Source organism: Mustela nigripes, chromosome 17, assembly GCF_022355385.1.
Source record: "Mustela nigripes isolate SB6536 chromosome 17, MUSNIG.SB6536, whole genome shotgun sequence".
Classification (NCBI taxonomy): domain Eukaryota; kingdom Metazoa; phylum Chordata; class Mammalia; order Carnivora; family Mustelidae; genus Mustela; species Mustela nigripes.
Window position 1 is genome coordinate 3,328,713 of NC_081573.1, and position 13,968 is coordinate 3,342,680.

Here is a 13,968-nt window from a genome sequence, read left to right on the forward strand (position 1 = left end):
GCTACAATAAAGAACCTCTTGCTGTTTGCATCCTGTGGCAGTGTTGAATTCTTGGGTAAGGGGATCCGCGAGTCTTTCATTTGGAGGTCCCACCGAGATCATCGGACTCCTGCCCAAGGATCCAACCGACTCCCACCGGGAGGTAAGCTGGCCAGCATTTAAGTCTTAATAACTGTGTTCTCGTCTCCTGTCTCGTGCTCTCATTTCCCGTTTGTCCTGCCTATACGCCTGTATAGGACTGTACTACTACGCGTAGTAGCTCTGTATTCTGGGCAGCTTGAGAAGGAGTTGACGAACTCGGACTTCTCCCCTGCCACCCTGGGGGACGCCCCAGGGATCAGAGGGGCCCATTTTTTCGGGGCCCCACACGTATCCGAGGGATACGTCCGTCTGTGGGCCACAGAGGAAACTCACAGTTCCTCACGGCCGTCTGAATCTTTACTTTCGGTTTTGCACCGAAATCGCGCAGCGTTTCTCTTTGCCGGCTCGTTTATTGTCTTGTGTGTCTTTCTCGTTGCCCTTTGGGTTTCCCTTGATTCCAAAATGGGACAGACTCTTACCACCCCTCTGAGTCTCACTTTAGGCCACTGGAGAGGCGTCCAAATCCGAGCTAACAACCTGTCGGTGGAAGTCAAAAGAAGAAAATGGCAGACTCTCTGTACTTCAGAATGGCCCACCCTCAATGTTGGATGGCCCAAAGAGGGAACTTTTAACATTAATGTTATTTTGCAGGTCAAAGAGCGAGTCTTCAATCAGGGACCCCAAGGCCATCCGGACCAAGTACCTTATATCGTAGTCTGGGAAAGCCTGGTTGATGACCCTCCTCCTTGGGTCTCTCCCTTCGCTCACCCAAAGCCTAAACCCCTTCCAGACACTACTCCTCCCCCAGTACCCTCCGCTCCCCCTGTCCCACACCCTATCCTAATTCCTACCGACCCTCCCAAACCTTCTTCTTCCTCTAATAACGATCCCTCTTCTCCGCGGCGTCCTAAACCACAAAAGATCCTTCCTCCTGAGGACTCCCCCTTAATAGACCTCCTAACCAAAGAACCTCCCCCTTAGCAATCTCCCCCTCCTGTACAAGCACCAAATTCCACAGGGGAGCCAGATCACCCACCTGAAGGACGCGACCCCTTGCCATCCCCAATGGCGGGAAGACTTAGAGGTCGCAGGGAACCAACACAGGAAGGAACTTCCAAGCTCTTTCCCCTGCGCCAAGGAGGAGGGCCAGGGAACTTCCAATATTGGCCCTTCTCAGCCTCCGACTTATACAATTGGAAGTCCCATAACCCTTCCTTTTCACAGGACCCTAGCCCTAACCGCCTTAATTGAATCCATTCTAGTCACACATCAGCCCACCTGGGACGATTGCCAACAACTCTTGCAGGCTCTCCTCACCACCGAGGAGAGACATAAGGGGATCCGCGAGTCTTTCAAACACTACCCAAGCTTCCTTGTTGAAGTGTTTTTTTTTTTTTTCATTTCGGGAACGCTTGACCTTCAGGGATGTGGCCATCGAATTCTCTCGGGAGGAGTGGGAGTGTCTGGACCCTGCCCAGAGGGCCTTGTACAGGGGCATGGTGGTGCAGAACTACAGGAACCTGGTCTCCCTGGGTGAGGATAATGTCCCTCCAGAAGTCAGGGGCTGCCCCAGTGAGTCTCTTAGGAGCCCTTGGCCTGAGATTGAGGCCATGTACCTTCTGACGTGAAAATGTTTATGAGGCAGCATGTAGACTTTCACCTCGCCCTGTCTTCAGATGATCTCCCCACTCCACCCTAGCTTAGGGGCACTGCCAAAAACTGAGTAAGAAGAAACCTTACAGCAAACTTTAAAAAATATCTGATTCTGGATCCACTTTTATCCCAGTACTTTTGACTCAGTAGTTCTTGGAAGAGAGCTGGATATCAATATTTAAAAATATCCCTTAAGCATTCAGGACAGACTGAACAACTTTGTGAAAAAATTTTTTCTAGACACATCTGTAACGTCCTCTCGTGTCAGCTCAACAAAAGGCTGGAATGTGTATTCTGGAAGACACAGCACATCATATTCCTTTCTTCTTCTAAGCAGGAATCCCTCTTCCTGACCTGAATAACACCTTTATTTTGGAGCAGGGGAAAGAGCCCCAGACTGTGGAGAGCAAGGTGAAAACAGTGAAAAAGACAATGGGTGGGAACACAGGCAAGAGCCCAGAAGGGCAGAGAGGGGGCTGCACCATCAATAGTGTTTGGGGAGGGGCGCCTGGGTGGCTCAGTGGGTTAAGCTGATGCCTTCGGCTCAGATCATGATCTCAGAGTCCTGGGATCGAGTCCCGAATCAGGCTCTCTGCTCGGCAGGGAGCCTGCTTACTTCTCTCTCTCTCTCTCTCTGGATGCCTCTCCATCTACTTGTGATTTCTCTCTGTCAAATTAATAAATAATATCTTTAAAAAAAAATAGTGTTTGGGGACCTTTCTCCCAGTGGGAGAGTTTTTCCTTCTTGTGAGCTCTTGGAGGAAAGTTCACTTTCCTTCCCCTTGTCACTCCTTTCTTCAGACATGTGGAAGTGTAGCCTTACAACCTCTAGCTCATGCAAAGACCAAAGCAAAATTTTTATCATGACCTGTGGCTCTCTACTATATGCTCCTATGACCTCTTTTTTAAAAAGATTTTTAAGTAATCTCTTCCCCCAGTGTGGGGCTCAAACCTACAACCCAGAGACAAGGAGTCATATGCTATACAGACTGAGCCAGCCCGGAACACCCTGCCCCTATGACTTCTTTGGTCCCTTGACCTTAAGGAGCAGTGGGAGGCTGGTTTTTTTTTTTTTTTAAGATTTTATTTATTTATTTGACAGAGATCACAAGCAGGCAGAGAGAGAGAGAGAGAGAGAGAGAGAGAGGAGGAAGCAGGCCCCTGCTGAGCAGAGAGCCCGATGCGGGGCTCAATCCCAGGACTCTGAGATCATGACCTGAGCCGAAGGCAGCAGCTTAACCCACTGAGCCACCCAGGCGCCCTGGGAGGCTGGTTTTAATTAAGGTCCTTGGCCTCAGTCCCATTCTTGTTCCCACTCCACACGGGTCAGAGCTGAAGACTCCCCAGTCCTGGCACCAGGCCTTTTCCAGGATCCACCCCATTCTGTATATTTGGGAGACCATCTCCTGGGGTTGGGAAACATCAGCATCTGGGGCCCCAGAGTTCTCTGCCTCTTCAAGACCCCCAGACGTTTCTTCAGTTCTGCTTTCACTGCACATCAGAAGTGTGTCGGACCGGGGAGTAGGGTAGGGCTCTCGATCCAGCAGTAAAACTGCTTTCACGCTGCAGGACTATAAGCATGTCCACACCAAAACTATGCTGTGACCTTTGCTATATTGTGGTTTTGTTTCTTTTCTCTCAAAGTATTTTCTAATTTCCTTTGTTATACCTTCTTTGACCCATCGGATTTTTTTTTTTTAAGACTGTTCAAATTTTTCATGTATTTTTGAGCTTTCCAGTTTTCCTTCAGTTCTTCCTTTCTAGTTTTGTTCTTTTGTGGTTGGAGAAAATAGTTTATATGATTTTGCTCTTTTTCAGTTTGTTGGGACTTGCTTCATGGACTGATACAGGGTCTGTCCTGGAGAATGTTCCACATGCATGTAGAGAAGAGTGTATTTTGCTCTTACTGGGTGCAGTGTTCTGTGTTCGCTGGTACTCATCGGTTTCTAGTCGGGCTAAAATCGTCTGTATCCTTACTGAACTTGGGTCTAGCTCTGCTATCCATTTTTGAAAGTGAGGCCTGCAAGTCCCCAAATACAATTCTAGAACAACTTTTATTTCTCCCTTCAAGTCTGTAAATGTTTCATGTAATTTGGGGTTTGCTTTTGTATATGTTCATATTTGTAATCCCTTAATGAGTTCTCCTTTAAATTGTCTCATAAAAATTTTTACTTGAAGTACATTTTGTCACTGGAAAATGAAAAAATTCATTAGATTAGATATATTACATTCCCACAATATTCCCAAGGTACTATATGAAAACTTGGCTCCTCTATATCCTGTCCTTCTCTTCTGTTACTATCATAAAATTTTATCTCTATATATTGTGACCATCAATGTAGATTTAAAATAAGTTTTGTTTTTTAAATCAATAGGGGAAAAGAGGAGCAACAAACCAAAAATACAGTAATACAGTAACCCGATACACATGCACTGTCTTTATTACTATTCCTTATTTTTTATGTGAATTCAAGTTAGTCTCTTCCTTCATTTTAGCCTGAGGCATTCATTCCCTTTGCCATTTTTTAAAAAATTATTTTTATTAGCATATAATGTATTATTTGCCCCAGGGTATAGGTCTGTGAATCATCAGGCACTTCACAGCACTCACCATAGCACATACCCTACCCTCCCTTTACCATTTTTTGTTGGGCAGGTCGACTAGCAAGGGAGTCTGAGTTTTGGTTTCTTGTTTGTTTGTTTGTTTGTTTGTTTCTGGCAATGTCTTAAGTTATCCTCTATTTTGAAGGATAGTTTTGAAGTATCCTGACAGTTTTTGCCAACTTCCTTGCTGTTTTTGTGGAGACATGCACTTACGATACTCAGTGATTTTCATACTGTTACTTTCACCCAGTTCTTTCTAATACTATTTGAAAACTGGTATTTCAGAAGCCAGTGGACATGGGTGTAACATAGACTGCTGGGAATAGGTGGGAACTTTTCTTAACATGTTTTCCAATTCTTATCTTGTGTGCTTTTTCTGGAACATAAATCTTTTCTCTTGTTCTTATTAAGAGAGAAAGGATTAGAATTCCACCATCTATAATTTTATGTAATTGTGGTTATTTATTATTTACCTGTTGGTCTTACCTTGGTGTAATTGAAAAATTTCATTTACTAACTTGTCATTTGCAGATTATGGATCTTAGCATCTAGTTTGGAATATGATGCAATTCATCAGTTGTTAATGTTCCAAAATGCCTATCCTGCAGAGTATAGATAGCTTTAGAGTAGATACTAAGAATATTTTGTTATTCCAAAGATGTATTAAATTCTTCTTGATTTTTCTATTACACTTTTAGTTTTACAATTCATAACTACCATTTATTTGTTAATTTTTTTAAGATTTTAAGTAATCTCTATACCCAACATGGAGCTCAAACTTACAACCCCGATATGTCACATGCTTTACTGACTGAGCCAGCCAGGCACCCTCATTAATTTTGTAAATGGATTATTTGCCCTGCCCCAATCTATTACTTCATATATAGCTGTGCTTCAGCATTTATTTGCATATAACAATTATACTGTAAATATGTATTTGTATGTTTCTTTTTTTTAATTTTAAAGAGAAAGAAAGGGGAGTAGGGGGAGAGGGAGAGAAAAATCCAAGCAGTCTCTGTGCTGAGCCCAGTGTGGGGCTTTATCTCACAACCCTGAGATCACAACCCGAGCCCAAATCAAGAATCAGACATTTCACTGACTGTACCACCCAGTCCCTCCAATATCTGTTTCTTTACAGTATGAGGCACCCACATTTGTCTACTGCTAGTTGGTGTGTGTTTTGGTGTGGTGGTCAAAAAATACACCTTCAGAACTTATGTAAATTTACATAGTGTAAACGATTTGGTCATACAGTGTTTGAAAATAAATTTCCAGGGCACCTAAGTGGCTCAGCTAAGCGTCTGACTCTTGAGATGATCCATCCTGGGTATGGAGCCTGCTTAAGAGTCTCTGTATCTTCCCCTCTGCCTCCCCTCCCCTTCTCTTAAAAAACAAACAAACAAACAAACAAACAAACCACACACAGAGAAAGTAGACTTCCCTTAAAATAATTTGAAATACTCGTCATCTTTTATTAAAAGGGTTCTATTCTGTTCACTTTGCATTCTTAAACATTTGCAGATGTTGGCTGGGAAGTTTTTTTATCTCTTCAATCTATTCACTTTTAGTGTAATATCCATTTTGTAACTCTAGTTAATGTGAAGACTATGGTTTTTTTTTATTATCTTTCAGATAGCTCTGCTAGATTCATGATTAAGGAATTATTACTAAAGAAAGAAATTAATAACAGAGAATGATGCCAACCAGTGGTCTTGGGAAGACATGAAAGCCATGGCCTTGAGGATTTTGACTTCAGGGAAGTTTGGGGAAATATGTCTGATTTTGAGAGTAACTGTGGCTATGAAGAAAGAAATTCCAAAGGAGTACATGTGACAGATATTGTAAATCTTACTGGTAGAAAAGATAAACAAGACAGCAAATCCTGGATTAATTTACCTTTAAAACAGCATGCTTCTTTAAGAAAAAGTACATATCAGTATTTTAAGCAAGGTAACTCATTAGTAAAAAATTTGTTAAAAATAAAAAATAATATAGTCTATACAGGAAACAAGTATACAAAATGTTTTGAAAATAGAATTGGGTTGAGCTTTCAGTCACATCTGGTTGAACTGCAGAGATTTCAAACTGAGGACAAAATTAATGAATGTAATCAAGTTGAAAAGTCTGTCAAAACTTGTTCTTCAATTTTGCCACTTCCAAGACTTCTTCCTGGTGTGAGAACCAACCTCTGTAATAAATATGGATGGGTTTTTATGTATCCTTCATTGTTCACACAGCACCAGAAAACAAAAATTAAAGAAAAACCATACAAATGTAATTAGTGTGAAAAGACTTTTAGCCATCATTCAGTCCTTACTAATCATCAGAGAATTCATTCTGAGCAGAGACCTTACAAATGTATTTAGTGTGGCTAAAGCCTTTAAGCAGTTCTCAAACCTCACAAGACACCAACGAATCCATACAGGAGAGAAACCATATAAATGTAGTATCTGTGACAAAGTCTTTAATCAGAATTCCCACCTTAAAAATCACTGGAGAATTCATACTGGAGAAAAACCACACAAATGTCATAAATGTGGTAAGGGTTTTATCAAATGTTCAGATCTCTGGTGTCATGAAAGAATTCATACTGGAGAGAAACCTTACAAATGTAATGAATGTGGTAAGTGTTAGAGTCCGTGATCAAAGGAACAAGACTGATAAAAAGGGAAGGTCAAGCAAAGCTTTATTTCGCGCCAAGCATCAAGAATCAAACTGACTGGTCAGGGCTGTCTCTTATGAAAGGGTGACGACGATGACCCCGGCAAGTCTACTCCCAACGTGGCTGCTCTGGATGAGGCCTCTCTGCAGATGAAGCCACTCCGGAGGAGGCCACTCCCAGGATGAGACGTTGCTAATGAGGTCGCTCCCCGGACAGGGCTGCTCCCTGGACAGGGGCTGCTCCCAAAAGAGGCCACTCTGGAGGAAGCCTCTTGCCTGACGATGCTGTTCCCGCAGGGCAGCTCACGGAGGAGGCCTCTTCCCAGATGAAGCCGCTCCCTGGAATGATGCAGCTCTGGCGAGGCTGTGGTTCAGGATGACAAGGCCGCTCGTTGCTTGCTTGGGGTGGCGAGGTTGTCCACAGCGAGCGAGGTTGCTGGTGTCTAGGCCATTCCCTGCAGCGACGCTGCTGAGGGCCGTGGTGTGTGGATGGGGCTGGTGTCGGGGCCACTGGCGTCTGAGGCGCAGGTGTCAGGGCCACTAGCGGCTCAAGGCCGCAGGTGGCTTGGGGCCGCTGGTGTCTTGGAGCTGCAGGTGGCTGGACCGCTGGCGGCTCGGGGCCACAGGCGTTGGGACCGCTGGCAGCTCAGGGCTGCAGTGTCGGGACCGCTGGCGGCGGGACCGCTGGTGGCTCGGGGCCACAGGCAGCTGGACCGCTGGAGGCGGGACCGCTGGCAGTGCTTACAGCTCTTACAAGAGGTGTTACAGCCTTTATAGCTCTTATGAGAGCTGTTACAGCTCTTCTGCTTCTGCCAACTCTTTCTTCAGCTCCCATCCACCCTTTCTTCAGCTTCCGCTGACTCCAGCTCCTGCCAACTTTCTTCTGCTTCCTTCTTCTTCCTCCAACAGCTCTCCTGCTTCTTGCCCCTGGCAGCCTCACAGACCAACCTTTATGAGGGTGGTTGAGCCCCGCCCCTACACAGGCAGCCAATTGAATCCCAATTCCCTCAGTGGATATACACGGGCCCCACCGATTGGACATCTCCACCTGGCCTGCACCGCCCCTACATATGGGGTCCACAAGCAAGTTCCTCTGGGAGGGGCAGGCCCTTACGTTCCCCCCTTTTCTTTGGAGATTAGTCAAATCCTTGACTTTTTAGCTAGTTCTATGTTATATCGAGCATATAAGACTAACATTTTATCACTCCAATTTTCTTTAGTACAGCAACAATAAATTTACAGCTTTTTTAGTCTGAGATTTAGTCCATGGTCAGCGGGGTCTGTCAGCTGCAGCTCCCATCTCTGGGGGAGGGGGGGCATCCTTACTCTCTGCTCATTTGATGTGACCCACATGAACCCAGGTCCCAATGCCTTTTACTATTTCTGCTGTGGGGGTGGTTAAGATAACAGTAAATGGTCCTTTCCAGTGAGGCTCCAAATTCCCCACTTGATAGCGACATATCCAAACCAAGTACCCGGGTTGATAAGGATGTGGTTCCACCACCGTCTCTGTCCCAGTGTGGGCAATTTGGGTCCCTGAGTGAGCTTTTTAAAAGACAGACTGTAATGCCTGCAGTGACTGGAGTACAGACTGATCAGTCATTTCTGCTAGGGCAACATCCTGTAGTCGAGGACAGAGCGGGGGGGAGGGTATCTCCCAAACATTATTTCAAATGGGGTCACCTTGTTTAAATAGGGTGTACATTGGGCCCTGAGGAGGGCAAAAGGAAGGAGATCTACCCATCCACCACCAGTTTCCAGAATTAGTTTTGTCAAAGTCTCTTTAAGAGTCTGGCTCATTCTCTCTACTTGCTCAGAACTCTGGGGCCGATAGGCACAATGTAGTTTCCAATTTGTGCCCATGGCCTTGGCCAATGCCTGTGAGACTGAACTCATAAATGCAGGGCCATTGTCTGATCCGATCGCAAGAGGCAGCCCAAACCTAGGAATTATTTCTTCTAGTATATTTTTGGCTACTATTCCTGCTGTCTTATGTTTGGCGGGAAAAGCCTCCACCCAGCCTGGAAAGGTATCCACAAAAACCAACATATACTTATGCCCATATTTTCCAGGTTTCATTTCTGTAAAATCTATTTCCCAATAAATTCCTGGTTCCTTACCTCTTTCTCTTTTCCCTCTTCCCATCTTAGTTTTTCCCACATTAACTGCCTGGCATTAAGTACATCTATCAACTACATCCGGAACCATACGCCCTAATTTAGAAACCTGGAACTGCTTGCCTATAAGCTCCTTGAGTTTGCGTGTCCCCAAATGAGTACCCTGATGTATCTGGTCTACTAACTTCTTACCTAGTCTTCGAGAAAGAATTGTTTTTCCTGTTTTAGTCTTAGCTCAGTCCCCTTCATAGTCCAACTTAACCCATTTCTGTAGATACTTTAAATCTTTTTTCTGAATAGTTCGGTTTTCCTGGTAGGGCTGGAGCCAGGAGTGTAGCCAGTTCTTGCACTGTTTCTTGAGCTGCTTGCTTTGCAGCTTGATCTGCTAAGTAGTTTCCTTTTGAAATCAGATCAGTCCCCTTTTGGTGTCCCAGACAATGCATAAAAGCCACCTCTTTTGGATCCCAAATAGCCTGGAGGAGAGCCAATATTTCTCCTGTTTTTAATTCCTTTTCCTTCTGCTGTTAATAGGCCCCTTTCTTTATAAATAGCCCCATGTATATGGAGAGTAGCAAAGGCATACCTGCTGTACATATAGATGTTGGTAGTTTTACCTTTGGCCATCTGCAGTGCCTTAGTGAGTGTAATCAGTTCCGCTCTTTGTGCCGAAGTTCCATGTTGCAGGGCTACTGTCCAGAGTTTCTGCTCAGGAGAAACCACCGCAGCCCCTGGATACCTCTTTCCATTGACCATGTAGCTACTCCCATCTGTGAACAGAGTCATCTCGGCATTGGGGAGGGGAATGTCTCTGAAATCCAGCCTTATTCCTGTGACTTGGGTTAAGACCTCCCCGCAGTCGTGTGGATGGTCAGCTAGCTCCTCTGGCAGCAGTGTGGCTGGATTTAGCACCACTGGGGATCAGAAGGTCACTTTTGGTTCATTGAGGAGAAGAGCCTGATACCCCGTTACTCAGGTGTTCGTCATCCATCAGTCTGGTGGAGTCCGGAGAAGGCCCTCAATAGCGTGTGTGGTGGTTACGATAAGATTTTGACCCAAAGTCAATTTACTCACATCCTTGACCAGGAGGGCCATTGCAGCAATTATGCGGAGGCAAGGGGGGAACCCAGCTGCTACTGGATCTAGTTTCTTGCTAAGATAGGCCACTGGCCTTTGCCAAGGCCCCAGAGTCTGAGTTAAAACTCCTTTGGCCACCCCTGTTTTTTCATCCACATACAAGTGGAAGGGCTTTGTAACATCTGGGATGGCCAGTGCTGGGGCACTCAGCAAGGCTGTCTGTAATTCCCAAAATGCTCCTTCTGCCTCAGCTGTCCACTCTATCAAGTGAGCCCACCTTTTGTCAGTTTGTAGAGAGGTCGGGCAATCTCCGCAAACTGTGGTATCCACAGCCTACAGTAGCCCACCGTCCCAAGAAACTCCCTTACTTGTCAGGACGTGGTGGGACAGGGGTATCGTGGTGGGACAGGGGTATCGGGTGATCACCTGTTTCCTGGACTCAGACAGTGAAAGCACTCCCTTGTGGAGATCAAAGCCTAGATAAGTGGCATGGCTCTTACAGAGCTGTGCTTTCTTTGCTGACACCCGATACCCTTTTTCCTGCAGAGTCTGTAAGAGAGCTCTCGTCCCCCACAAACATGACTCATAGTCCTCAGCGGCTACTAGCAAGTCATCAACGTACTGTAACAGAGTGACTCCTGGGTTGGAGGTTCTGTACTCAAGCAAATCCTCGTGCAGGGCCTTGTCAAAAATGGTGGGTGAATTCTTGAATCCTTGGGGAAGTCTTGTCCAGGTGATCTGACCTTGAAACCCTTCCTGTGGGTCAGACCACTCAAAAGCAAAAAGGGGCTAAGATTCCCTTGCTGAAGGTATACAGAAAAATGCATCCTTGAGATCTAAGACAGTTCTTTTGGGGCCCAGGAGGGAGAGTAGGGTATAGGGGTTAGGCACCATCGGGTGGTATCTTCAACCCATTTAACTTCCCGCAAGTTAACTTCCCGCAAGTCCTGAATGGGTTGGTACTCCCCAGTCTCGGCCTTTTTGATGGGCAGCAAAGGTGTGTTCCATGGAGATTTACAAGGAACTAGGATCCTGTATCCTTGGAGGCAGTTAATGTGTTTTCTGATCCCTTCCTTTGCTTCCTGGGAAAGGGGGTATTGCCGAACATGAATAGCCGTAGCTATTGCCTTTAATTGTACCACCACTGGAGGTTGTTCTTTGGCCAAGCCAGGGGGCTTCCCCTCTGCCCAGACTTTTGGGAAACTGGTCCTGTAGGATTGGAGAGGGCTCCACCCCTTTGTCTCCTCTGGTTTTGAGACTGGCTCATAAAGGAGGTATTCATCTACTGCTGCCATAAGCACTTGTACAGTGGGTTATCTCAAGGTTACAGTCATGTCTCCTTCCGAGAACTGAACGCCAGCTCTTAACTTGTGGAGGAGATCTCTTCCCATCAAGTTATATGGGGCATTAGGGAGGACCAAAAATCGATGTTTACTCCCAAGGCCAAATTTAAAGTCCTTTCTGTTGTCCATTTATGTCTCTCTGTGCCATTTGCTCCTTGTGCCCAAACTTCCTCTCCAGATAGTTTTCCCATAGGTTTAAGTAATGATGAAAATTGGGCTCCTGTGTCCACCAAAAACCAACTGATTTCCCCTCCACTTCAATTTTTATCCGAGGTTCGGAGATGGGCTCCGAACCATGGCCCCTTCAGTCTCTGGTGACAAGCACTGCTGTCTTCTTTTTAGGGCACTTCCTGGCCCAATGTCCTTTTTCCTTACAGTAAACACACTGATCTGAATCTAAGTCTTCCTGCCTGCCTTCTCTGTGCTTAGGCTTTTCCTTCCATTTACTATCCCCTACCCATCTCCTCTCCGCCTCATGTAATGCCAAAACCTTAACCAGTTTTTTTTGTCTGTTTTTCATCTTCTTGAACATCCTTGTTGTTAAACACCTCTTCTGCTATTCCCACTCAGATTTTTTCCTTCAAATCCTTCGATTTTCTGAAGTTTCCTCCTTATATCTGGGGCTGACTGACTGGCAAAAGCAAGATTCACTGCCCTCTGATTTTTGGGTGCCTCAGGATTGATCGGGCCATACATTTTATAGGCTTCAATTAGCCTTTCTAGGAAAGCTCCTGGAGACTCATTCTTACTTTGAGTCATCGTACTAATTTTGGATAAATTTATGGGTCTCCTTGCAGCTGCACGGAGGCCTCCCAGTAGAGCCTGGTGGTAGAAACGTAAGCTCTCCTTAACTTCATCAGAGTTTGGATCCAAGCCGGGGGGCTCCCTCAGGCAATAGTCCTCCATTCGACAGAGATTGAGGTCCCTGCCAAGTCTCTCACTTATCACCTTATGGGTTACTCGCATGATGTGATCCCATCCTTCCCTGTTAAAGAGAGCCATAAGAAGCTGTTGAACATCTACCCAGGTAGGTTGATGAGTATGATAGACAGTCTCCAAGAGGCTAATTAAATCCTGAGGGTGGTCAGAAAAGGATTTGTGTTGGGTTTTCCAGTTATAGATGTCAGAAGAGGAGAAAGGGGCATAGCTTAGGTAGGGCTGCCCTCTCCCGTCTGGTAGAGCAACCTCACGAAAGGCAGCATCGGCATGGACAGTACTGGTGAGGTAAAGGAAGGCTGAGGGGGATAGAGGAAAGGGGAAGGATCAGGGTGGTCTCTCTGCTTGGTGGTCCCATAGGTGGACCCAGACCATGTATGAGGTGGACTGTAAAGGCATTTTGGGACTGAGAGTCAGATTTAGAGGACAAATAAAGGGGGGGGGGGATTCCGCATCCTCCATATCCAATGGAGGTAGAACGGTCTTCTTGCCTGGATTCCCCTCATCTGTCTGTTCTGGTTTTGGTGCTCTGACCTGCCTTAGAGGGAGAGAAATGGTTTCATTAGCTGGGGGAAGATGGGACTTGAGCTATGATGGTGGCTCTTCTATCAGATATCGCCAGGCCACAATATACGGTATTTGGTCTCGATGCAGATTAAAGACCTCACTCAGGGTAGAATAGATCTGAGTCAAGGCAAATGTTCCTTCCGGCAGCCACCCTGTGGAGAAAGTGGGCCACTCTAATTGGCAGTGTTTTTAGTTTTCCTGGATAAACCTTGTCACCTGAGTGGCTTTACCTTGAAAATCTTTAAATGTTCAAGAACAAGACCTAGGGGTGTCACAGGCCCCTTACTCCCTGTTTGTCCCATTTCTCCAAATACAACAAACAGCACAACAGACAACAAAAAAACAAGGGCAAAGACAAATGCAGACCCAGTGATCCTCATCCAGAGCCTGCTGCTGGGGGGTACTTTCTTGGTCCCCTGCAAACACAACAAACCACACAATACACAACAATAGAACCAGGCAAAGACAACTGCAGACCCAGTGATTCTTACCCAGAACCTGCCACTGGTGGGGGCTTTCTTTATCCCCCAACTGTCTCGGGGGACTTGAACCCCTCAACTGTCTGGGGGGGGTGGGGGACTCATACCCCCCGACCATCTAGGGGGACCCGAACCCCTGACCACGTAGGGGGACTCGAACCCCCCGACCGCCCAGGGACACTCGAACCCCCTGTCGATCTATCAGCAGAGGGATAGGGCTTCCCCGCATCCACTCCAGCCTTGGGGAGCATGGCTGCGTCCAGCTTCTCCCTGGTGGGCTATACCCTGGAGCTCCAACCAGAGAGACAGATAGGATCCCAATACTCATGATCCCAATACCTCTGGAGGCTTTTCCTAAAAATTTCAATGCTGGCTCAGTTCACGTCATTTGATCCCAGATGAGTCCCCAATGTTAGGGTCCGTGATCAAAGGAACGAGACTGATACAAAGGGA

The 13,968-nt window shown here is 46.0% G+C and overlaps 1 pseudogene; it reads left to right on the forward strand.

The window, feature by feature from the left end:
- Nucleotides 1-6,110: 6,110 nt before the first annotated feature.
- LOC132005850 (zinc finger protein 677-like) lies at nucleotides 6,111-7,287 on the forward strand (annotated as a pseudogene).
- The last annotated feature ends 6,681 nt before the right edge of the window (nucleotides 7,288-13,968 follow it).